The sequence below is a fragment of the Panthera tigris genome, chromosome A3, assembly GCF_018350195.1.
Source record: "Panthera tigris isolate Pti1 chromosome A3, P.tigris_Pti1_mat1.1, whole genome shotgun sequence".
NCBI classification, from domain to species: Eukaryota; Metazoa; Chordata; class Mammalia; order Carnivora; family Felidae; genus Panthera; species Panthera tigris.
In genome coordinates this window covers 61499828-61527675 of record NC_056662.1, presented here as the reverse complement: position 1 = coordinate 61527675, position 27848 = coordinate 61499828, and the positions used below count along the sequence as shown (strand labels likewise).

At 37.0% G+C, this 27848-nt stretch overlaps 1 protein-coding gene and 1 long non-coding RNA gene across 3 annotated transcripts in view; one reads left to right on the top strand and one right to left on the bottom strand.

The window, feature by feature from the left end:
* The window catches only part of TMEM131 (transmembrane protein 131), a 238002-nt gene that overhangs the window by 192966 nt on the left and 17188 nt on the right, over positions 1 to 27848 (bottom strand). The gene's annotated exons all lie outside the window — the stretch shown is intronic.
* LOC122237292 lies at positions 136 to 23830 on the top strand. 2 transcript variants are annotated; one of them, XR_006215665.1, is made up of 3 exons: positions 136 to 165; positions 5413 to 5484; positions 23442 to 23830. It is a non-coding gene; the product is annotated as an uncharacterized LOC122237292 (long non-coding RNA). The 2 variants fall into 2 exon arrangements; XR_006215664.1 differs by lacking the exon at positions 136 to 165 and having other exon boundaries at positions 3242 to 5484.

Genomic DNA, 27848 nt, shown 5'->3' with positions numbered 1-27848 from the left:
AATAGGGTACCACTTCACACATTCTAGGATAGCTATACCAAAAAGGTATACAATAATAAGTATTGGTGAGGATGTGGAGAAATTGGAAACCCATAAGTTGCTGGTGGCTGTAAAAAAGTGGAGCAGCCATTTTGAAAAACAGTTTGGCAGTTATTCAAATAACAGGTGAATCTGGGTAAGGGTATGTGAGTGTTTTTTTAAGTCTATTTTTATTCTTAGAAATTTTCTGGAAGTTTGAGAATATTCTAAATATGTAGTTTACAAAACAGAAAATCACTTATGCAAGACTTACAAAATTTTGAATGTTTAAACATACTCTTTTAAAAAGCCATATGTCAAGCTATGGTAAATGTCCTTATTTAATTTTGCCAACTAGGAAATACTGGTTACAGAGGTATGTTTACTGCTGGCACAGATTAACTGTGGCAAGAACAAGAAATTGCTGAAGTGTCTGGGACTACAGTGGTATTATAGCCATCTTAAAACTGTCTGTTAAAATAATATGCAGGGGTGCTGAATGGCTCAGTTGGTTAAGTGTCTGACTCTTGATTTTGGCTCAGGTCACAATCTCATGTCTGGCTCTGCGCTAACAACATGGGGCCTGCTTGGGATTCTCTTTGTCCCTCTCCCTACCCATTCACTCTCTAATGCATGCACTTTCTCAAAATAAATCAATAAATCAATCAATCAGTAAGTCAACTCAGCTACTGTGCAGCGACTTTATTTTGTATGTATTTCTAATATGCAATCATGTAAGATATACAGCATATGCATATAGCATCTACATTGCATCCATATATACACAATAAATAACATCACATTTTTAACTACTGGGTAATCATCCATATCTTACCTAAGAAATTAGAAAATAAAGAGCAAATTAAACCTAAAAAAGAATAAAATAGACTATAAAGAACACAAATAAATGAAATAGAGAATAAAGAAAAATCAAAGAAATCAAAAGCTTTTTGTTTGAAAAGATGAATAAGGTTGATAAACTTCTAGCTAGACTAGTCAGTTAGGGGAAGTCACACATTAGAAACGTAAGAAATGAGAGACTGGCACAACTATACCTTCAATAGACATAAGAAGGCTAATATGGAAATGTCATTAATAATTTTGTCAATTTAGTCAACAATTTCAATTATGAGATAGGCAAATTCCTTCAAAAATTCAAAATGCTGAAGATCAGTCAGGAAAAAATAGTTAACTTGAACAGTCCTGTATGTATTAAATGAATTATTTTGCTGTTAAAAATCTCACAAAGTGAAATAAGCCATACAGAGAAAGACAGATACCATATGGTTTCACTCTTATGTGGATCCTGAGAAACTAACAGAAACCCATGGGGGAGGGGAAGGGAAAAAAAAAAAAAAAAGAGGTTAGAGTGGGAGAGAGCCAAAGCATAAGAGACTGTTAAAAACTGAGAACAAACTGAGGGTTGATGGGGGGTGGGAGGGAGGGGGGGGTGGGTGATGGGTATTGAGGAGGGCACCTTTTGGGATGAGCACTGGGTGTTGTATGGAAACCAATTTGACAATAAATTTCATATATTGGAAAAAAAAAAATCTCACAAAGAACTCTCTAGGCCCAGATGGATTAATTGATGACTTTTCCCAAATATTTAAGAAAAAAATACCAATTTAACACCAACTCTCCAGAATACAGAAAAGGAGAAACTTCCTAACTCATTTTATGAAGCCAGTATTACTCTGATACCAAAACCAGAAACTTAAGGAAAAATTACAAATCAATATCCTTTAGTATCATATATGCAAAAGTTCTTACTGAAATTTCACCAAATATAATCCATTAGTATATAAAAAGGATAAATACATCATGACTATGTACAGTTTATCTGAGCAATGCAATATTGGTTTAACATTCAAAATAATAACAATAACAACAACAACAACAACATAACCCAACCTATAAGAGTAAAAAAACAAACAGGCATTTCAAAAGATGCAAGAAAAGCATATGATAAAATTCATCATCCTTCCATAATAGAGATCTTGACAACACAGGAACAAAAGGAACTTCCTTACACCAATGAAAGCCATGTACCAAAGTCACAGCTAACATCATACTAAATGATGAAAGACAAAAAAGGGATGTCCCCTTTCACCACTCCTATTCAACATACTGAAAAGTCAGCCAATCCAAGAAGAAAAAGAAATAAAGGCATGTAGAATGGAAAAGAGAAAATAAAATTGTCTTTACACACAGATATCTTCTTCACTGTAGAAAATCCTTATAAATCTACCAGAAGATTAGCAAAGTGACAGGATACAATGGCAACATACAAAAGCCAAGTACGTGTCTAATACTAGCAAGAAACAATTTGAAACTAAAATTAAAAACCACTTACAATATCATCAAAATATACGAAATACTAAGGGATATATTTGACAAAGCATGGTGGGAGAAATTAAGGAACATCTAAATAAATGGAAAAATAATCCTATGCTTGTGAATCAAGTGACTCAATACTGTTAAGACATCACTTCTCCCCAGATAGATCTAGATATTCAGTGCAATCCTAATCAAAATCTCAGCAGACCTTTTTGTAGAAATTTACAAAATGATTCTAAAATATATAAAACAAAGGACCCAAAAACAGTAAAAACAATTTTGAAAAAGGAAATAAACATCGGATGACTTAATGCCTGATTTTAAGGCTTAAAGCTGTAGTAATCAACTCAGTCTAATACTGACACAAAGATAGCAGATAAATGGAACAGAATAGAGACTCCAGAAATAGGCCCCCACATATATGGTCAATGGATTTTGACAAAGGTATCAAGGCAATTCAATTTTTCTAAACAACACTGGTACAAGTGGATAGTTATATGGGAAAGGGGAAAAGAACCTCAATATCTCAAAAATCACACTTACAAAAATCAACCTGAAATGAATGACAACTTAATGTAAGAGCTAAAACTCCAAAACTCCTAGACAGCAACATAGAAAATTTCAGTGACCTTGGGTTTGGCAAAGACTTCTTAAGTGGGATACAAAAAATCATGAACTGTGTACATAAATATAAAAAGATAAATTGGACTTAAATGACATGTTTAAAAACTTTTCCTCTTCAAAAGATGCTGTTGCAGAAGTAAAAATAAAAGACACAGACTGGAAATAAATACTTGGCAAAACATTTGATAAAGGATTGATATCCAGAATATGTAAAGAGCTCTTGCAACTAAATAATAAGAAAATGAACAATGCAAATTTTTAAAATGCATAAAAGATTTGAACATGTAAGCAAAGACAGTAAAATGGCACACGAAAACAAAGCATATTAAAACATGGTCAAGGTCCTCATTCAGGAAATGCAACACCAATACATACCTGCTGAAATGACTAAAAAAAAATTCTTACCATACTAAATGTTGGCAAGGATGTAGAGGGACTAGAACTCTAACACACTGATGATGGGACTATAAAATGGTATACTTTGGAAAACAAGTTAGCAGTTTCTTAAAGTTGCATATACCCCTGACACTTTATTCCTAGTTTCTTTTACCCAAAAGAAAATGAAAGATGTGCATACAAAGATTTGTACATGAATGTTATATGTAGCTTTATCTGTAATAGCTCAAAAGGGGAAATGACCCAAATTCCCATCAACGAGTGACTGAATAAACAAATTGTAGTGTAGCCACACAATGGAATCCTATTTGGCACTAAAAACAAACAAAAACATCATGGCTGAATCTCAAAATAATTATGTTGAGTGAAAGGCAGATAGCCTAAGAGTATATACTATAATAGAAAGCAAAAAGAGTAGTCGCCTGGGGCTAAGGGGGTGGGAAGGACATTACAAAAGGTCACAAAGAAACTTTAGGAGGGTGCATATGCTCATTATCTTCAGTGTGGTGATTGTTTCACATGTTGTACATGGGTCAAAACTCAAACTACACACTTTAAATGTATATTGTTTACTGTATGTGAATTATACCACAGCACCTTGTTTTAAAAAGCCAACATTCCTTTCTGTATTCTATACATGGTTTGTTTCTTTGGTTGTTTTTATACAATAGCTTTTGAAGGATTCCAAATCACTACCTCACATTAACTATATGAAGCCTTTTCTTCCTAAGTACAACCATTCTCCTGCTCTTATTCCTTGGACTTGCATACTCGACTAGCCTATTACACTGAAATATTTCCTCTCAGAAATAGCCATATATTAATCTCATCTTGTAGAACATCGAATTTTCAGCACAAATGAGACAGACAAATAAATGCCTATTAAACCAATTTTTAACTATGGCATTAAAGCAGTGAATGGGAAAAATGATTTCCCAGTGAAAAATACTGGCAAAGCTTTAATATTCTACATTTTCATCTGGATGACAATTACACAAGTATATACATAGGTAAAAATTTTAAAAGTCATGTACTTAAGGATGTATATACTTTACTGCATATAAATTATGCTTCAATAAAAAAGGACTGGTAAAAGTTTGAGAGTACCAGTACTATATTTCATAGACATTCCTACCTTTCCTCTCTGTGACTTATCCCAGACATGTCTCTGTGGTTTTGTAGCCCCAGTCTTCTCTCCAGTATGCTCTGAGTCTCATGCCCCTAAATTTTTCCTTTTTCTCTTGGTACCCTTCCACATTCCAGCAAAGACCATCAGGGAAGGGCCCCTTTACAGGATATTCTCCTTCAGGTGGTAACAGACTGGGGAAGCAGTAAATCTCAGCAACCTAGGAGAAATCGTGTTTTTGACTTTTTTTTTTTTTTTTTTTAAACCTTAAGGGTAGCTCAGAAATCACACAGAAGTTGAATGAGTTCAGAGCCAGTACTAGGACATCAGTCTGTTGATTCCTAGAGTCCAGTATTTACTGCATCTACATCCTGATTTATTAGCTCAAGACTGCAATCCAGTCTTTTATACAATGGAATTAAAAACTGCTCAGTTGTAAACCTGTAACCTAAGAGGACTAAAATTTGAGCCAATAAATTCAAAGAGGGGAATTAAGTTTAGTATTTTATGAGACACTAATGTCCCAAAATTTGCAGTAAAGGAAGTATAGTGAGCCTAGACATAGCCAACAAACCAAGATGAACTCACTTCCTAGAGAAATAGGCAGTGTAGTTTTAGTATTTACCAGATTCACCTATTGTAAAGTTAAAATGACTAACCAATAATAATGGAACCAAATAAACCAACAACTCAACTGATGGTGGAGACTCACATTAAACACCACTCGACATATTTAAATGGCAAAATTCCCTTCGATTAGGTGAAATTAATCTAAAGTGGTTAGCAAAACACGGTCTCATTTAAACTTGGTATGTATGTTCTAGTCTACTTTTGTGGTCTATAGTTCTGAAGACAATTTAGTTTTGCAACAAGTCTTTGTAATGCTATACTTCCCTGCTTCATTCTTCTAGCCCTGCCTGAGCTCCCAGTGGATACCTTCTGAAGCCAACAAAGAGGTGGAAGGCACTTCCTTCAGCCACACGGTACGCTTAGGTTACTGGGTAGAGGAATGCCAGACCCATGGGTGGACAGCATTTACTGTGGCCTGTTCTTTTGATCACCCCATTCGTGAGCTTCCTGCCCTATATGTGCTGGTGCTATTGCTGTGGGCAGACCAGGTCCACTGATGCTGCTGGGTAAATGTCTCACAGCTAGGTCCCTGCTGGGCTCCCCCTTCCTGGTCCTTTGGCCAGAAACAACAGGTTTTTCTGTTTGTTTATGTCTATTGGCAATAACAAGTTGTAGACCCCTCCAGTCTGGAATATATGGGAAATAAAAAGAAAACACAGGGAATCTACCATAGTGTCATCCTTCAAGTCCTGAAGTCCCTAGCCAGTCTAACTTCTTTCCACCTTTCAGAATCTTTTAATGGTTGTGTGCCAAGTTGTTTCCAAGGTATTTAGTTGTACTGAGAAATGAGGAACAGGAGAAGGAAACCTAAGCCATCCCACTAAACCTAAAAAAAGTAAATGCTTGCTAAAATAAAAGATTTAAATTGATCCAGAGTCTCCTAACAGACAACATTTCCAAATACAATAGAAAATCACTCATTTATTATACAAGACCACACAAGGTAAATGAGAAAAGACAATCAACTGAAGCCAAAACAAAGATAAATCCAATGTTTGAACTGACAAAAGATTTTAAAGCTGCCTAATACTGTTTCAATAAGTAGTTACAAATTCCCTTGAGAAAAATGAAAAATACAAACCTCAGTTAAAAAAAAAGTTATAAAAAATGTCAATTACAGAAATGAAGGTTAAACAACAGAAAATAAAATTCTATTAAGGTCAAAAATTCCTCAAATTTAGTGAAAGATGTAAACCTACAAAACAAATCCCAGACAGGATAAACCCAAAGAAGTTTATGCCAAGACATATCACAAGTAAACTGCCAAAAATTAGACAAAACGTCTTAAAAGCAACCTAAGAGAAATGACACATTACCTACAGCAGAACAGCAATTCCAGTGGCAGTGGATTTCTCATTTGAAATCATGAGGCCTGAAGGAAGTAGCACATTTTTTAAGTGCTGAAATACAAGAACTGTCAATTGTGAATTCTGCATCCAGCAAACCATCCTTCAGGAAAGGAAGAAAAATTCAAATATTACCAGATGAAAGGAAACTAAAAACTTTGTCACTACCATGCCTACCCCTAAAGAAAGCTGAGCGAAAAAAAAAAAAAAAAAGAAAGCTGAGCGAAGCTCCCCGCCAAAAAAAGAAAATGATAAAAGAAGACTTGGAAACAAGAATACAGAAAGAGATTTATTTTTATTTAAAAAATTTTTTTTCACATTTATTTATTTTTGAGAGACAGAGCAAGACAGAGTGCAAGTGGGGGAGGGGCAGAGAGAGGAGGGACACAGAATCTGAAGTGGGCTTCAGGCTCTGAACCTTCAGTATACAGCCTGACACAGGGCTCGAACTCATGGACCCTGAGATCATGACCTGAGCCGAAGTCAGTAGCTTAATTGACTGAGCTGCCCAGACACCCCAAGAAAGATATTTTAAAAATAGGGATAAATAGGGGTGCCTGGGTGGCTCGGTTGGTTAAGTGTCTGACTCTTGACTTTGGCTCAGGTCATGATCTCATGGTAATGAGCCTTGTGAGAGGCTCCATGTTGGGCAAGGAGTCTGCTTAAGATTCTCACCGTCTCCCTCTGCTCCTTCCCTGCTTGTGCACATACTCTCTCAAAAATAAATAAATAAAATACTAATAAAAATAGGGATAAATAAAATAGACTATCCTTCCTCGTGAGTTTCTTAAATCATACTTGATGGTTGAGACAAAATTGTAAGGACATCTGTTGTGTTGAACGTATGGAGAGTAAATGTTTCAGAAATTATATTTTATAAAGGGAGGAGGGTATGATGCCTGGGTGCCTGGCTCAATTGGTTAAGTGTCTGACTTGGTTTTGGCTCAGGTCATAATCTCACGGTTCATGGGTTCGAGGGTTTGAGCCTAATGTAGGACTCTGTGCTAATAGTACAGAGCCTGCTTGGGATTCTCTCTCTCTCTCTCTCTCTCTCTCTCTCTCTCTCTCTCCCTCTTCCCTGCTCTTTCTCTCTCAAAATAAATCAATAAGTATTAAAAATAATAAATAAATAGATAGATAGATAGTGAGGAGGGCAATGGAATCTTAATGAAAGCAAGGTTTTAATACTACAAGTAGTAAAACATTGCTATCAGTAGACTGTGATGAGTTACAAATGCTACAAATGTGCAGAGCAATTACTAAGAAATAAATACAAAAGCAATACACTCAAAAACAATATAGATAAAACAAGATGGAATCCTTTAAAAAAGGATTCTTTAAAAAAAAAATAGTGCAAAATAAACCCAAAGCAAGTAGCAGGAAGAAAATAATACAAGTAAGAGCAGAAATCAATGAAACTGAAAACAGGAAAATGACAAAAATAACACCAAAAGCTGGTTCTTTGAAACAAATCAACAAAATTGGCAAGTCTCTAACAAAACTAACACACTAAAAAGAGAAGAAAGAAATTACCAATGCCAGGAATGGAGCAGGGGATAGCACTATAACTGCTACAACCATTAAAAGACTAATAAGAGAATACTATGAACAGCTTCACCCTCATAAATTTGACAACTTAAAAAAAAATTGACCAATTCTGACAACCACAAAATACCAAGTTCAACCAAGATGAAACAGATGGCCAGAATACACCTATAGCCATTAAAAACACTGAATTTATCAATAGAAAGAACCCCCCAAAAAGAAATTCTTAGGCACAAATGACTTTACTGAAAATCTTTATCAAACATTTAAAGGAGAAATAGTACTAATTTTACATAATCTATTCCAGAAAATAGAAGATGGTAGTATTTCCCAACTCACTTTATGAAGCTAGTATTAACCTGATATCAAAACCAGACAAAAACATGACAAAAATTTTTTTTAAACTACTGGCCAATATCCCTCATTACCTTAGATACAAAAATCCTCAATAAAAAGAACTAGCAAACTGAATCTAGTAATGTGTAAAAGGAACGATATATACACCATGACTGATTAGGCCTTATTCAGTATATGCAAGATGGACCCAAATATTTAAGAATCAGTCAGTGGAATCCACCATTGATAGCTAAATAAGTAAATTGCATGATCAAAACAACTGATGCCAAAAAAAAAAAAAAAAGCTTTTGACAAAATTCAACATCCATTTGTGATACAAATTCTCAACAAAGAATAAAATGGAACTTCCTCCATATATAAAGAACATCTGCTAACATCGTAATTAATAGGGAATGAATGATTTCCCCCTAAAACTGGGGAAGAAGTGTGGCTATTGTTTTCGTAATTCTTATTCACCACAGTATTAGAAATTCTAGCCATTGCAATTAGAAAAATAAATAAAATGCATACAGAGCAAGAAGGAAGCAAAAACTTTCCCTATTTGCAGATGGCATGATGGTTTATGTAGAAAACCCAAAGGAATCTGTAAAAAACACCAAAACTCCTAGAATAAGTGCACATTCAGTAAGGTAGCAAGATACAAGATTACCCCAAAATTAGTAACATTTCTGTATACTAACAATGAATATATGGATACCAAATTAAAAACAAAACACCATTTACAATCAATCCAGAAAAATAAAAGGTATACACTTAACAAAATATATACAGGATCTATATGCTAAAAATTATAAAGTGTGGATTAAGAAAAAAGACCTAAGGAAATGAACATACACTATATTGAGGGACTATAGTTCTCACTGTAGTATAAATGTCAATTTTCCCCGAATTAGTATACCGATTTTGTGCAATTCCTATCAATACCTTAGCAAGGTATTTTATAGACATAGACAAGCATATTCTAAAATATACATAGAAAGGCACACTCCTTAAAGTAGCTAAAATAGTCTTGCGAAATAAGAATAAAGTAGAAAGAATTACTCTACCCAATATTAAGGCTTATTATAAAGTTAAAAGCAGTCAAGGCAGAGTGCAACTGGAGGAGGGATATACACACGGATCAATGAATGGGATTCTATACAGAACCCAGAAACAAACCCACACACAGAGCCCTAACCGATTTTGACAAAGGTGCAGAAGTAATTCACAGGAAGGATAGCCTTTTCTCAACAAATGGTGCTAAAGCAATTTACAGCAATTTAGTGCCTTAGAACAAATTTATTTTGCTTCGCAGGGCTGAAATGTGAAAGTTACAAAATAGTTACAATGTCTCCTTGGATAATTTGTTGATTATACAAATAACACTTTTTTTTTTTTTAATTCCATTCCTTGCTTTAACTCACATCTCCTATACTCTGATCAAACAGTTTTGGGTGCAAATTAAATTCCAGTTTCTTTCAAGGAACTCTCAAGATCATACTCGAAAACTGGTAAAAGAATAAAAGACTTAAAGTTAGAAAAGATTTTCTTGGGCGCAACAGTAATTGGGGGGAAAAGAGAAATGCCAAATTGAGAGCGTGTTATAATTAGAAATAAAGAGTTAAAGAATATTTCTTTTCTTCAGTAAGCAGTGGAAACTAGATTTTTTTTTTACTATTAAACGTGATTTTTATAAATGCATGATTTAATATTTTTGTTCACTCAGTCTTTAGTTTCTTTTTTAAGTTTATTTATTTATTTGGGGGGGGGGCATAGGGTCAGGGGAGAGAATCCCAAGCAAGATCCATGCTGTCAACACAGGGCCTGACATGGGGCTCAATCTCACAAACCACAACATGATGACCAGAGTAGAAACCAAGAGCCGAACACATAACTGACTGAGCCACCCAGGTGCCCCTTTAGTGGTAGCTTCTTTAATAGCTTATTCCCCACCTCTGACATAAATTTTAAGCTGAAAAAAATTGTTGGACATTAATTGAAAAATGAAATTAGATGTTCAAACAAATGTGACACTTTTTACAAAGAGAAAAAAAATCAAAGACACCAATTTTGTAGGTTCCAAACCAACAAAAAATAAACAAAAATCCTACTATCATTAAGTACTTAATGTTTTACTTAAATGTTAATTGTAGCAATATTATGAATTTTATTACTTTAAAAATTATTTATTTTCATGTTATCATATGATTATATGAACATAAAAGTCTCATTATATATATTTTTCCCCTCTAGTAATGAGACACGAATCTTAACTTCCCTCTAGTCTGTCTTGGTTTGCTTCGAAGTTCTAGGGATACCATTTTTGGCACTAACCACTGGCTATAAACAGAAGGTACCAGCTAACTCACAGGACAGGGAGGGCCCAGGTTACTGTATGTTCTCACCGTGGGGGTGAGTCACTTACAAACCTAAATTTAAAAAAAGAAACCAGTTACCTCTTCGGACATTAGGGGAAAAAATGTGTTCAAGTGCTAAAACTTCTATTTGAAAAGGACATATATTTCCTGTTTTGAAAATGTGCTGGAAAGTTTCCCATCTGTTGGTATGGCTGCCATGTACGCTGACAAACAAGGTTAGGAAGAAAATTTCAAAATTAGGCCTCCAAGATACAATTACCTAATGCTACAGTAGGTTAGCCGGTAATTTATTTTTAACGTTTATTTATTTTTGAGACAGGGAGAGACAGAGCATGAAAGGGGGAGGGTCAGAGAGAGGGAGACACAGGATCCAAAACAGGCTCCAGGCTCTGAGCTGTCAGCAGAGCCCGACGCGGGGCTCAAACTCACAAACCGTAGGATCGTGACTTGAGCCAAAGTCAGACGCTTAACCGACTGAGCCACCCAGGCGGCCCTCCAGTAATTTATTTTTAAAAAGCAAACAAGAAAAACTTTCATCGGGAAGCTACTACACACAGGCTAGGGGATACAGCTAGACACTGGCCATCTTGAAGGAGCTCACAGACTGAGATGGATAGGTACAAACAAGTAAATCAAATACTGGGGGCTCCTGGTACACTAACACCCCCCAATTTAGCCACAAGTCTTCAGATGCCTCCATGTAGTGGTTACATGTGAATGCCAGACAAGTGAAAGTCAGCACAACAGGCCAAAAGAATTAGGGGTATGAGAAATTATGGTACTCTCAGAAAATAACAGTCATTTAGTAAGTCTGAAATTTAGGAAGTATTGGAGGAATTAGAGAAAAAGCTGGCTAGGGAAGCAGAGGCTGAGTCACACCCCATGCTAAAGCCCTGGAAGTTATATGCTATTTTCCCCATTTTTCTAGTAACTTGCGCAAAACCACACAGCAGGTAAAGGACAGGGTCAGGATGAGAGCTCAGGTCTGTTTTTTTCTACAAAATTCAAACTCAGGCTGCCTCTCAACAATTTTCCATAATTGGGGGGTGGGGTTCTCTCAACAAGACTGGCTTCTTGAAGATAGAGGAATTCCATGGTGAACCATAGTACAATAACCCTTAAGTTGATCATCAAAATAGCAGTTCTCAGAGCAGGGCGGGGAGGGGGGAGGGATGGGGTTGTCCTTGGATCCCTGGATCAAATCACCTTAGTATTCAGTAAAATGGACATTCTGAGTCTACTTCTAACCTACTGAATCATGTTCTTTGGGATTGAGCCTGGGACTTTGCATTTTATAGTGATACACACACAAGCTTTAGAGATTAGTGATTTAAAGGCCTTTTCAACTGAAGCTAGGTGGATGACCAGATTTGAAGGGAGTATGAAGAAAGAAAAAGGCTTAACTCAACCTCAGACATACAGGATTTGAGATAACAATGGAATATGCAAGTGAAAATGCTGATGCAGGCAGTCCCAGGATAGTATTTGAACTTGGGGAAAGAGGTCAGAACTAGAGACACTCCTGAAACAAAGATGAAAACTGAAGCTCCTAAGCTTTAAAAAGTCACCAAGAAAGAAATGGTGCAGACAGTCTATACACAGTCTATACAGTTCAGGTATAGGGTAAGTATATACAAAAGTCTATAGATTAACACAGGGCAGAACTTCCCTCAGGCAGCAATGGAGCTACTGACAGTAGAGGTGTCTGAGAAAGAAGAACAGAAAAGCAGAGCGTGTGTCATGGGGGCCAAGAGAGGAAGGTTTGACAACGTCAAAAGCTATCATACAGAGAAGATGGAAGGAAGGGGAAGCAAAGACTAAAATGAGCCACCAGATCTGGTCAACTGGAAGCCACCAGTAAGTCTTGAGACAGGTTTCTGACTGGCAGAGCGGAACGACTAGTTTCATGTTGATCATGCAGTACATATTTAAGTTTACTGCAATTGTCCACCTAAGTGTCTGATATTTTTTGCAGTTCAGAATCCAATCAAAGATCATGTATTACAAATAGCTGTAATGTTTCTTTAGTCTACTTTCAATCAGAACAGTCTCCTCAAAGGGGCACCTGGGTGGCTCAGTCAGTTGAGTATCTGGCATTTGATTTCAGCTCAGGTCATGATCTCTCGGTTGTGGGACTGAGCCCTGCATCCAGCTCCACACTGGGTACGGAGCCTGCTTGGGATTCTCTCTCTCTCTTTCTCTTTGCCCCTCCCCAACCCACATGTGTGTACACACACACACACACACACACACACACACTCACTCTCTCTCTCTCTCTCTCTCTCTCTCAATTAAAACATTAAAAAACAAAGAGAGAACAGTCTCCTTAAATATTTTTTTTTTTGTCTTTGGTGACATATTTTTGAAGAATCCAGACCTAGTATTTTACAGAATATCCCACAATCTTGGTTTACTTTACTACTGCCACATGATTAGATACAGATTAAACATTATATAGCAGACATTGTGCATCCCATCCTAAGGCAGATATGTTGCTTTGTCTGACATTACTGGTGATGCTAAATTGGATTACTTTGTTAATACAGTATCCACCAGATCTTTCTATGAGAAAGATGACATTTTCCCTTTGAAATAACAAGTAGTATATAGGGGAGAGCATTGAGCTACTAAGCATCTAATCAACCACTTTTCACCAATGATTTTGGTATCCACTGGTGGTTCTTGACTGAATCAATTATTACCCTTGTGGTTGTAAAACAGTGATTTTCTAATTCAATCATTCCTTATATGTTTGCTACATGACATTTTTTGGTAATGCTATTTTCATTGCCTTCCACCCTTTTCATTTTTGAGGATCACTATGGACTCGTGTATTTTTCTCCCAATATAACTGACTACTGTTATTATTCTTTTTTGATGCTCAAAATGTTCCAAATTTGGTCAAGTGGAGTCCCTGCAAGCCAGACTTATTGATATGTTCCCATTAGTCCTTGAGCACATTTTTGCTTGCTGGCACATACACAAAAAAATGTTCCAGGAGCACCTTATAGTTTTCCTGTGTGAGTTCTAGATGATTTCCTGAAACAGCTTTAAAAAAGAAAGAAAAAAAGAAAAAAGACCAATTCTAATAAATATTTCAACATTAGAGGAGAAAATACTTCCTAATTAATTTTATGAGGCCAACATTATTCTGTCACAAGAAACTGACAAAAAGGTTTTATTATATTTATTTATTTTTGAGAGAGAGAGAGAAACAGGAGAGAGAGAGAGAGACATGTGTGTGCAAAGACTCAAGCAGGGGAAGGGCAGAGAAAGAAGGAGAGACAGAATCCCAAGTGGGCTCCATGTTGTAAGCGAGGAGCATGATGTAGGAATGATTCCCATGAACCTTAAGATCATGACTGGAGCTGAAACCAAGAGTTAGATGTTTACTTGACTGAGCCAGCCAGGCGCCCTGACAAAAATATTTTAAAAAACTAAAACCAATATCCCCCATTAACACGGATACAAAAATGCTTAACAACGTTTTACCATACTGAGACCGGCAATATATAAAAAATGAGTAACATAATGACCAAATGAGGATAATACCAAGAATGCAGTGTTGGTTAAACATTTTTTTAAAAATGTTATCACATTAGTATTTAATAGTATTAGCTATTAGTATAACATACTTAAAAAAAAAACTGTCTAACCATCTCAACAGATAAGGAAAAGACATTTGACAAATTCGCCCATTTGTAATGAAAACTATCCATGAACTAAGAACAGAAAGGAACTACTTCAACCTGATTATGAGCATCTATGAAAAACCTACAACCATTATCATATAAAATGGTGAAAGACTGAATGAACATCTTCCCCCTAAATTAAGAACAAGGCATGGATGTCCATTCCTTATTCAACATTGTTCTGGAAGTCTTAGCCATCGCACTGAGGCAAGGAAAAGAAGCAAAAGGCATATAGATTGGAAAAGAAGCTGTAAAACTGTTCGTATTCACAGACATGATCATGTGTGAATCCACCCAAAGTAGATGAATCCATATATGACTCTACCCAAAGAAAGGCATTATTAGAATTAACAAGTAAATTAATTAAGGCTGCAGGATACAGAGTCAATATACACAAATGAATTACATCTCTAACAAATGAAAAATAAAATAAAAATATAATTCCATTTATAATAGCATTCAAAAACATAAATTTAACAAAATATGTGCAATACTTTTACACTGAAAACTATAAAATACCACTTAATGAAATTAAAGGCCTAAATAAATAAAGATGCACTGTGTTCAAGGACTGAAGATTCAACATTATATTAATTCTCTCCAAACTGACTCAAATATTCAAAATTCCAGCAGCCTTTTTTTTTCTTTTTTAGGAAATTGACAACTTAAGTCTGAAATTTATATAGAAATGCAAGTAAACTAAAATAGCTAAACCAATTTTTTAAAATAACAAACTTGGGAGAACTTCTACTACCTCTTTTAAAGACTAATTAAAACATCTCAGTAATCAAGACCATGTGGTACTGACAAAATGACTAAATCAATGGAATAGATTTAAGAAAGCCCAGACATATACATGATTTTCAGAAAGACTGAGAAAAATTAATTAACTTCCCCCAATTAAGCAGGAAAAAGGAACAGCTAAATACCTATATGCAAGTAATGAATATTTACTCTTACCTCATAACATACACAAACATTAGGTCTGAATGGATTAGAGACCCTAAACAGAACAACTAAAATTATAATACTCTGGAAAAACACACAGAGTAGTAAATCTTTGTGAGTCTGTGGTAGGTAAAAATTGTTACAGGTCTCAAAAAGCACAGAACCTTAAATGAAAAAATTGAAAAAATTAGACTTCACTTAATTTAAAATATTTGCTCTCAAAACGCACTTAAAAAATGAAAAGGCAAATAATACACTTGGAAAAAATTATGTGAAGTATGATAATAAATATGATATTAAATAAATGATAAAAATATAATACATAATAAAATTAATAAAATATTACCTATATATATCTGATAAAAGAATCATATGCAGAATATTAAAGAATTTATAAAAGCTAATAAGACAAGTCAATAAAAAAGAGGAAAAGATTTAACTAGAAACATTACAAAAGATCTATAAATAGTCTAGAACCACATGAAAAGATTCTCGTATCATTAGCTATGAGGCAAAAGCTAATTAAAACCATAACGAAATACCACCACACATGCACTAAATGACTGACAACACCAAGTGGGCAAGGACATACAGCAAGAACAACTGGAACCCTAATGCGCAACTGGTGACGGTTTGGTCATTTCTTATAAAGGTAAATATGATCTTACCAAACACTCAATCCTACTCCTAAGCTATTTACTTACAAGAGACGAACATATTTGTTTAAAAAAATGAATAACACTTTTATTTGGATGTTCATAAAAACTTTAATGGTAATAGACCAAAACATGAAACCACCAAAATGTCCATTAGTTGGTGAATAAATTGTAGTATATCCTTATAATGGATCACTACTCAGCAATAAAAAGAAACAAACTACTACTATATGTGCAACATGAATGAATACCAAAATCATTACGCAAAGTGAAACAAGTCAAAGTCATTATGCAAAGTGAAACTGCAGTATGATTCCCTTTATATTAAATTCTATAAAAGGCAAAACTATGGTGACAGAAAACAGATCAGTGGTTGCCTGGGGCCAGTATGAGAGGAAGGCATTGACTGCAAAGAGGCACAAGGGAACTTTTTGAGATGGTGCAAGTGTCACGTATTACTCCAGTGGTGGTTTCATAACTGGGCATGTTTGTGAAACTAATCAAAGTATACACTTTAAACTGGTGAAGTTTACTGTACACAAATTACACTTCAGTAACGCTGGTTAAAACATGAAAAAAAGAAAGCTGGCACAAGTTCAATAAAGTTTATTCACTGTTGTAGGTACGTATTACTCCAGCCATACATGCTGTAAATACCCCTCACGCATACAACTGTCACCTAGTTTTGTCTTTTATTATCACCTATACAGTAAGGGGAAAGGAAAAGAGGTATGTTGCTTAATTTTTTTTGTTTAAGGTCTCAGGAAGTAGCTTAAAAATTTTTAAGATTTCTAAAACAATTTGATTTTCACTTTAAAGACCAAAAAAAAATTTTTTTATACTACATCATGTATTGCATACTTCTATGCAAATGTATTGTGGTAAATTTCTGTTAAAAGTTTAAAATTTTTAAGATTGGATACGGGATGATCTAATACTTGAAAGAATGTTATCTTTGCAAATAGAAACATTTTCCTCAATCCAGTTTTCTGACCCACAGGCTTACATAAAGTGGCATAGGTACATTAATGTTTTACGACACTCCAACCTGCCTCCCAGAAAACTGGCAAACCAAGCTTTCACATTCTGGAATGTTCTGCCAATAGGACAGTAGCAATCCCTACACACCCATTACTGTAACACAGCTCAGGCAAAGGTCTCTTTTTCTTTCTCAATCAGAACTCCTATGTCCCCAGGAAAAAGAAATAAAGGAGACCACCTCTAAAAGTTCCAAATACTTCTCCAAAATTTAGGAAATTGGGAGAATTGTTATGGCATTCTACTGGGTTTATTCAAGGCTGATCCTTGACCTCTATTTCCTTGCAATTTTGCTCATGTCACTTTCTATTACTTAAACTGGTATGCAAGTCGCACAACTCCCATTTAGAGTAAATTCAATCCTACTGCAATTATAGTTTGGGGAATATAGTTAGGGAAGAAGTCAATATTTTCTATAATTTCCTTAAAATACTCAAATAATTCTTGCTGAGGAAAGCAAAAATCAGATGTAGCTATGAATGGAGCTTGTTTAATACACAGTTAAAAGATAACGTCCTTGACTAAGTCAACCCTACTATAACCAGATTGTTACATCCTTATACTATACCTTTACTTTGACAGAAAAACATATCAAAAAACTACATCTGCTGAATGCCACACACTGAGCACTGAACTAGACAATTTGCATGCACTATTCTTATTTAATCCCAACAAATCCTCAGGAGATATTAATCTCTAAAATAGGGAAACATTATCAAATGATTAAGATTATTAAAAACATGCTATTTAACCACACTCAGGAAAATTTGGGAAAACACTGACACACATAATCTTTAAGCCCCAGTCTCCTCTAAAATATGCATGCATTTCCTGTTATAACAGGCACTATTGTAGAGTACCTGGCATATAATAGCCACCACTTACTGACTAAGTACCTACTATCAAGACTATTTATGGGCTACTCACATGCACCAACTAGAAACCAGGAATGATGAATGTGGACGGTGTGACAAGTCCTGTGACTGGGCATCAACTCATCTGATTTCCCAAACAGCATCGATTGTTTAAAAATTCCCTAGTGTAATGAAAATTACTGCTTCTGGAAATATGAAGATTCTCCAGTGAATTTAGATTTGTAAGCTGGCTTACCCCTAGACAGGCTAACTTCAAAAGCTAGCTTCTAGTTTTCTCTAGTCTGCCATGGAGAAATGATCTAAATACAATTCTGAAATTCACATAAAGGCAGAAATAGATGGCATTAGACAAGTTTCGTAGTGTGGCTCTTTCAACTACATCTAAAAATTTAAGTGAGTAGACAAAAAACAGTAATGTAAGGATAATCCAGTAAAAGAATAAGCAGAACCTAGAGAAAAAAATTAATCAGAAGCAAAATTAGAACTTAAAGAAAACTTCATATGTGACACTAACAAATTTTTTAAATTTAAATTGCCATCATTAACTTGACAGGGCTAGCTATATTTTTCCTGGTCATAAAATACATTTCTATCATAGATATCTAACGTCAATCTGTCTGATTACTAAAGCTGACACAATGCATACACCAAACATGTAAACCTGGCAAAGTAGAGTGGTTGCTCACTGCAACATAATTCAGCAGATGTTAAATTTGCACAGTATCTGGCATTCAACTCTGATGAAGTCTTTCTGGGGCAGTTAATAAGGTCTGGGAGAGGCAATTCACTTAACTACCTGATATTTTACTTTAAGAGAACCCTTTTTAAATTTTCTTCTTTCTTCCACTTTTCAAATATAACTACTTAAATGTCCTGATCTTAAAAGTACTCTGGGAAAGCAGAGTACAATACCAAAAAAAAAAGTATCAACTACTTGAGGACAGGAATCACCTCTTACTTGTCTCTGAGGCCTCAGTGATCCAATGTCTGACATACTACCTGGCCTTCAATAAATGTTTGTTGAGCTGAATACATGGAATACCTTGAGTCCAAGGAGTCAGCGTGGTCCAACTGAAAACAAATTGCAATCTGGCTAGGTATTACACAAGCAGTCCAGATTGAAACACAATATGAATATGTAAGGACAACAAGAGCTAGCACTAATCTAGCACTTACTACATGCCAAGCCCTACAGATGATCTCATTTGGTCCTCACACCAACCCTAGAAGGTAGGTACTCCTAATATCCTTATCAAAACATATCAGAAAGCTGTGGCATGCCAGCTGGATAACCACCTCCAGGTCACAATGGAAGTGGTATTCCAAGCTACCTATATGTTTAATCTCTACAGGGAGATAGGAAGCCAAGGCTCCATGCAAGACTGATCACTTATCAGGAAGACAGGAGCTTGCTCTGACCAAACTTTTTCCAGGAGTGTTCATAGGTCTAAATGCAGACACACCTACTCACCACTTGAAACAAACAAAAAAGGCACATGGATGGGTGGCAGGGGTGAGTCGAATGGAACTATGAAGCAGTGTTTTGACTCACTGTAAAACTGGGTTACGTGGATCCAGACCTAACATCATTACTAGTATTGTTCTCTCCATTATATAAACTGACCAACATAACTTTATTTATACAATCAACCTAAGTCCTTCCTGTGGGCACACAACCTTGATACATATCTTCAACCCTACATTGTAATTTGTTTATGCCTGCCTAACAGAAATTCTTATAAGTTTCTAAGTCTTACTCATAAACATACTCCCAGAGCTCCGCGGTGTGCTCAGTAAATACTGGGTGCATGAGAGAAGCAAAGTAATAGGTAACAGGAAGTATAACAGCACAGTGTGTAAATTTATTCACACGTGGCTACAGAATGTAAGGCTTGAGATGGTTCCATTTATTTAAATTCCCTGGGTACAGACCAACCGGCAGAAAGGAGAAGGGAATAAAAAATCAAAATATGAAGATCACATAGAAATAAGGAATTTTAATAGATAATTAACAAATTATCTATAATTAAAAATTATACACTCACTATTCTGAAGCTTACAATGGGGAATTTTTCAAGAGGGTTGATATTGAAGGAGAGATGGTGTTGGTAGATTTACTAAGCACTCTCAAACCAAAAGTTTAGACTCCTCAACACTGCATAAAATATTTTCAATTTAATCTAAGAGGAAAAAGACTAAGTAACTTGTCCAAGGTCACAGGGCTAGTTAAATACTAGAGACTCAATGCCTTTTTTTTTTTTTTTTTAAATCAAACCATGCTGTCTTCCCACATAAAACATCCTGTTGAGATATCTTACCCAATTTTTAGTGTTTTTTTAAGGTGAGGGGAAGGGAAGAGGAAAAAGGAAACCCCAAACTCCCTCTTTGAGGCATACACATATCATGACAAAGCTACAGTGTCGAGCCTAAGACCGAAAAATAGGTTACCTAGTCCGAGCAAGGTCAGTTCACAATGTGTTTGCTTACTTATGGACCCCAAAAGCTTTATTCAAAGCTAAACCTTTGGCTTCTAAGGAAGAAATGATCCTGATAAGAAATGTGCACACTGGATCACACTGAATGTCTTTTCTCACAGTTCCCAATGAAGGTCTACTGCCTCCCGCAACAACCCTAGTACACTTATTCCTGCCCAAAGCAACTGGCCTATCCTGGGCAACCACTTGTAACCCATAATTCAGATGTCTGCAGGCCTGCTCATCCTACTGTGCTGGAGGCTCGTGTGGGGCCAGAACTGTGTCTTTAGCTTTCTAGACCTAGGGTAGGATACAGCACTAAATAAATAAAAATTAAAGAATTAATTTATCAGTATTCAGCGTAGTCTGGTGACCTCGTCTGGTGAGGTATGGCTACCAGATAAGGGCTCACAGGGTCTGTGTTTATAAAAATAATAATAATCAGGGGTGCCTGGGTGGCTCAGTCAGTTAAGTGTTCAACTCCTGGTTTCGGCTCAGATCATGATCTCACGGTCTGTGTGTGCAAGCCCCGCATCAGGCTCTGCGCTAACAGTGTGCCTGCTTGCGATTCTGTCTCTGTCTCTCTCTGCCCCTCCCCTACTCTCTCTCTCAAAAATAAAAAATAAACATTAAAAAATACTTAAAAAAAATAATAATCAATGTTGTGTTTTAAGTATTCACATTTTGAGAAACGAACATAAAGTTCTGAAGTAAACACGGGGATGGTCATGAACTCACCCACAGTGTGTAATTCAATTTTCAAATGAGTCAAGATTTTCTGAGCACTTGCTGTGTGCCATGCACAATGCAGATAACAGTAGGTGCTCTTATCTCTCCATAATGAGGTCTCTAAGAACCAACCAGTTCTACCCTTAGAAGGAAGATGTTCAGACGAAAACATAAATCGTCAGACAGTATGCCAAGCAGTGTTGGCATATGCCTGCAGGGAAGACTGTGCAAAGCAAGAGTGACTCCTAGCAGCTTCTACTTGTCTGTGTGGTGAAGACAGAGACCTGAACACAGCAAGCTTCTCAGCTGCCCTCATAAGAGGGATCCCTTCCCCAACTCACTACCCAAGTCAATTCTGTTTGTTTTAGGAGATCATCTGCTTTACTTATTTTTGAGAGAGAGCATGAGTGAGGGAGGGGCAGAGAGAAAGGGAGACAGAGAATCCCAAGCAGGCTCCTTGCTGTCAGCACAGAGCCCAATGAGGGGCTCGATCTCACAAACCGTGAGATCATGACCTGAGCCAAAATCGAGAGTCGGACGCTTAACCGACTAAGCTACCCAAGCTCCCCCCAAGCCAGTTTTCTAAGACACAGCCTTCCCATCAGAACAAGAAGGATATGGCAAGTTAGGTTACATAGCTGACTTAACTCACTAAAGCACAATATGTTGATATGACTACTGAGAATGTATAAGACTTTTATTTTCAAGACTTTTATTATCAGAGTACAAAGGCTCTGAAGAGAAATCATCCTGTACAGTGATGCATATCTAAGCCCCCTAAAGATACCCTGGGGGTGGGTGGTAGTGGGGGAGGCTAGAGACCATTTTTTTTTTTTAATCACCAGTTTCTTCCAGGCCCCAGGCCAAGCTCCCTTGCTTAGGTCTTTCACCCTACCCCCAACACCTCCTTCCAAACTTCTCTCTGCTAGAATTACCTCTTTCCTCCCCTAACTCTGTCTGCAGACACTAATGCCTATCTCATGTTTTTGAAAACTTTACCTTTTGAGAATCTAACTAATGATACTTTTAGGCCTGCTCTGTTATCTTCAAATGTATCTTTCTGTGCTGATGCTCCTCTACCCAGGCTGCTATCCCAAGGTCTTGGAGCACTAATTCTGCAATGGTTCAGAAACCTACCCACACACCCATCTGACAAAGATTATCAGTATATCACTGTATACAACCTGATCCAATTTAAAAAAATCTGACACGGCAAGAATCTAGAGGTACAGAACCACTAAACTGAAAGCCAAAGCCAAACACCTTCTCCCACAAGTAGCTGGTATCCACCATGGGCTTTCACTTACAAAGTACGACACTGGACTAGCTGGTTCACCATAGTAATACAAAATTGTTTATTTCTCTAAATTTTACTCATTGCCTTTCACAACAGCATGTCTGATGCTGAGTTGTGCAGGGACCCCAGGTTAGCAGTCAGCCTCCACAAACCAAGACCCCGGCAACATTCCATTCCATTCTTACTGTTGACTAAGAATTGCTTTAATAGTGATGCTATAGCCAGTAAATAAATGTTTCCAGGGGCCGGCGCCTGGGTGGCTCAGTCGGTTGAGCATCCAACCGATTTCAGCTCAGGTTATGATCCCAGGGTCGTGGGATTGAGCTCCATGTCATCAGGCCCCACGCTGACCATGGAGCCTGCCTAAGATTCTCTCACTCTGCTCCTCTCCCCCACTCATGCTCTCTCTCTTAAAAAAAAAAAAAAAAAAAAGAAAGAAAGAAAAGAAAAGAAAAAAGCAAAATTCCCAGGAATGTGCTGCTGTGAACTAGAAGTAGGAAATATGAGACATCTTCCAGGAGAATCTGCTTAGGAAAAATTGCTTGCCAATTGAAATCAGCATGGAATGGAATGCAAAATTTTCCTATTTGATTAAAATAAAAACACAACAACCTTAAAGAAATGGCCACCTCTTTGAGGTATGTCCTTAGGATTACCTTGCCCCCAAGGAACTGCTTGGGAGGGAGCAAGAGACAAAAGAAGCTCCAGGCACAGTTCCTTTCCTGAGGTAAAAGGGGCAGGAAGATGTAAACAGAGTCACAGGCCAAAGGAAACAGCATAGAAGGAAGTATTCTCTAAAGATATCAAGAACTAACATTTGAGTACCTATGTAAAGTGCCTAACAACTCTGTTAAGAATGTGTATGCCCATTTTATAGCTGAGAAAAGTCCACAAGTAATTAACTTGTCCCTTAGACACACACAGCTAGTAAATGATAAACTAGTATGTGAAGTGAAGTCATCCATCCACAAAGCCTTGAACTTGTCTATTTACCAGGTACCAGACCTCAGTCAGAAGCCAGCCAGATGGGAGAAGTGGTGCTCAGCCAATTGGGGTCCAGGTCCCAGAATTGTGGCCAGAGGACGATAACAACCCCAAGTCTTTTCCTGCAACAAGGACAAAGTGCTGGGCCCTTCGGCCAACTTCTTACTGGTCTGCCATGCTGAGCACACTGAAATCACATCCCCCCAGGGGTGTGCCAGTGGCAGCAAAACAGAAGAAAGCAGCAGCTAAAGGCTTCATCGACAAATGTCCCTGGCTCAACTGTGTGGTGTAAAAACTGGTCCTACTGACCTTCAACTGTGCTTGGTCATATAAAAGCCTGGTTTGTTTTTAATGCAGGGTGGGGGGAAGGGGTGGTGGTAATAAAGAATGATTAAAATTTGCTTTACCATTCTGCACTATTAATTGTTTTGAGCCTTGACTTCTGGCTTAAATAGTATAAAGAAACATTGTATTAAACTACTTTAGAATTTCATCAACAAGTAGATAGACATATGAGGAATATGGGAGCCACAACACAAAGACAGCTGTGGAAGGGAAAGTGAAATTTAATCACTCAGAGCTGCTGAACATAAATTACTCAGTCAATATTAAGTACACATAACCCTTCCCACAGAACTACGGGTAAAGGTCAGGGAGAAGATCATGGGTCTGCAACACTGACGTTTGTCAAAGAATACTGAAACGGTTGACATGTGGAGGGTGACACTGCTAAAGACCTAATAGGAAAAGAACACACACAAGGACTTCCCAGCTGCTCCACGTGATAAACTACCACAAAGCACAAGAAGTTAACTGTGATGGAAGGGAGAGAGGGGTAATACATGATATTAAGAGAAAAAAATATTGAAATACAAAGAAGATTAACATCGGTCTAAAATTACATTTGTGGCAATAAATCAACTTCACAAGCTTGGGAAGTTTCTATAGACTGCCAGATATAATGGGCTCAAAAATTCTCAAATCACTACCTTGTGAAATAATCTATAAAAATTAAGATCTAAGGGGCGCTTGGGTGGCTTGGTTGGTTGAGGGATCAACTCTTGATTTCAGCTCAGGTCATGATCTCATGGTTTAGGAGACTGAGCCCTGCGATGGGGTCTGCAACAACAGCAGGAGCCTGCTTGGGATTCTCTCTCTCCCTCTCTCTCTCTGACCCTCCCCGGCTCATTCTGTCTGTCTGTCTCTCTCTCAAATAAACATTTTTTAAAAAGGCAGATTTACAGTTTCATTGTTTTTAATAGTATTTTTTATTTTATTTTTTACTTTTTTAATGTTTATTTATTTTGAGAGAGAGAGAGAGACAGCATGAGCTGGGGAGGGGCAGAGAATGAGAGGGAGAGAGAGATCCCAAGCAAGATCCATGGGGTCATTGCAGAGCCCAATGCAGAGCTCAATCCCATGAACTGTGAAATCATGACCTGAGCTGAAACTAAGAGTTGGATGCTTAACCAACTGAGCCACCCAGCTACTCTTCTAATAATATTTTTTAACATGCACAGGTTAAGAAGAAAATCTTTTAATATATCATTTTTCTTCACTGGAACAAAAAAGAAAAATGTCTAAAGCAAAGGAAAAGGATGCTGAAAGCCATCTATCAGCGGCAGGTAGACTAACGTCCTCCCACCCCCTAGATGTTCACATCCTAATCTCAGGACCCTGTGAATATGTTAGGTCACAAAGCAAAAAGTTGCAGATAGAATTAAGATTGCAATCAGCTGACTTTTTAAAATATTTATTTATTTTTATTTTCAGAGAGAGAGAGAAAGACAGAGACAGTGAATGAGCAGGGGAAGGGCAGAGAGAGAATCCCAAGCAGGCACTGCACTGTCAGCACAGAGCCCCACGTTGGGCTCCATCTCACAAACCTGTGAGATCATGACCTGAGCCAATATCAAGAGTCAGACACTTAACTGACTGAGCCACCCAGGTGCCCACAATCAGCTGACTTTAAAATAACAAGATTATTCTGGATTATCTAGATAACAAGAAGGAAGCAGAAAGGGGAGGACGAAAGACATGGCAGCATAAGAAAGACTTGGCCACCTGAAACGAATATAACACTATATGTTAGCTACACTGGAATTAAGATAAAATAAAATTAAAATTAAAAAAAGAAAGAACTTGGCCAGATGTTGCTGGCTTTGAAAACAGAAGAAAGGGCCACAAGGCCTCTGGAAGCTTAAAGAGTCAAACAGATTCTCCCCTAGAGCTTCCAAAAAGGACACAACCCTACCAACACCTTGATTTTAGCCCATGGGATCCATTTCAGACTTCTGATATCTAGAACTATAAGGTAATAAGTGTTGTTTTAAGCCACTAAGCTTGTGGTTACTTATTAAAGCAGTAACTGGAAACTAATACACACCCTGATATTAATTACCAAACTGTTTTCTGTAGCAAGAGGTTCAGGAACAACACCTGAAAATAACAATGTCGGCTATACTGAAGAATAATAACTGATACAGAGATCTAGACTTCTGCTTCTGGGCATGATGGCACAGCAAGGGCCATAAATACCCTCCCACCAGAAACAACCAAGCAGTCAGACAAAATGCATGAAATGACAGTTTTCAGACCCTACGTATCAGTTAATGAAGGACAACAATCCCGAAGATATGGGAAACAAACAAGGTGAGCCCTATGACTGCCCCAATTTACTACCAGGAGAGAGTAAGACCACAGTGCAGGCAGGGGAAACTGACAGAGCCTGATGGACTGTCTGGGTTGTTGAGACAGAGTTGAGAGTCTAAGGAAACCAAGGTAGTTGACAGTTCATAGGACAGAGTACCAGAAATAACAGCCCTGCACAGAGAACACTGGAGAATCACAGAGGGTGTCCACTGAATACCAGCAAAATCCTGATAAGCACATGTATGTGAAGAAACTACCTAAGGCTGGGGAAAAGACATCCAAAAGGATTAGAAGGACCAGCACCTGGTGCTCACACAGAGCCACTTATGGTGCCTGTTCCCACCAGTCAAACTGGAAAAACCTATAATTCATGAGATATGGACTAGAGTACTCATTAAAGTCTTGCCTCAGCTGTGGGGAATTTTCAGTCCTAGACTAAGCACTGCTCCAAACCCACCTAACAAATCTGAAAAGCAAGACCCAAAAAAGATCAAGCTGTTCCGAAGTAACTTAATTGCATCTTAGAACAAAGCTCAAGAATAGTTCTAGGAATTCAAAAATATACCAGCCAACAACAAAATAAAATTCACAACATCTGGCATTCAATTACAGGTTAGTGAGCAAAGAGATAAGAAAACATGAACCAGGGCACCTGGGTGGCTCAGTCGGTTAAGCAACTGACTCTCGATTTTGGCTCAGGTCATGATCTCACAGTCATGAGATGGAGCCCATGTCAGGCTTCATGGGGGCGTGGAGCCTGCTTGAGATTCTCTCCCTCTGTCCCTCCCTGCCTACCACATGCACAGGCAAGAACTCTCTCAAACAACAAACAAAAACCAAAATGAAACATGAACCAATAGGAGAATAATCAATTGAAACCAATCTAGACTTGGCACAAAAGTTAGAATTAGTTAACAAAAGAGGCTTTATAAATGTGTTCCACATGTTCTAAAAGGAGAGAAATAAAACATATAAAAAAGACTGAAATTATACTTCTAGAGATGAAAACGACAATGTGTGAGATGAAAAATACACTTGATGTATGTTGGCTAATTTGACAATAAATTATATTTTAAAAAAATTTTTAATAAAAAATTACAAAAAAAAATCTTAGTGGAAATCAATATAAAGAAACAAAAGAAAGAAACACCAAAAGCTGGTTCTGAGCAAAATATTAAAATTGACAAACTTCTGAACAGAATGATCAAGAAAAAAGAGAGAAGACACAAATTGTATCAGGAATGAGAGAGGTGTCACCACTTCAGATTCTACAAATATTTAAAAAATACTAGAACATTATGAACAACCTTGTTGATAAATGTGACACCTTACACAAAATGGACACAGTCTTGAGAAGACTTTAATTACCAAAGCTCACTCAGAAAGAGATAACTTGAATAGTCTTAATCTTAAAAATTGAGATTATAGTTTAAAATCTCCCCACAAAGAAATTCCAAGCCCAGATGGTTTCAATTCTTAATTCTTATCACACATTACACGAAAAATACACCAACTCTATATAGACTCTTCAAAAAAATTAAAAACGAAAAAATACCTCTCAACGAATTCTATGAGGCCAGCATTACCAAAAGCAGAGACTTTGTAAGAAAACATAACACTATCTCTCATGACCATAGACATAAAAATTCTAAATGAAATATTAGACACCCCACCCCCCAAACCCAATAATACATTACAAGGATAATACATCATGATCAAGAAAGAAATTCAAGGCTGGTAATTCACCATATTAACAGCCTAAAAAAG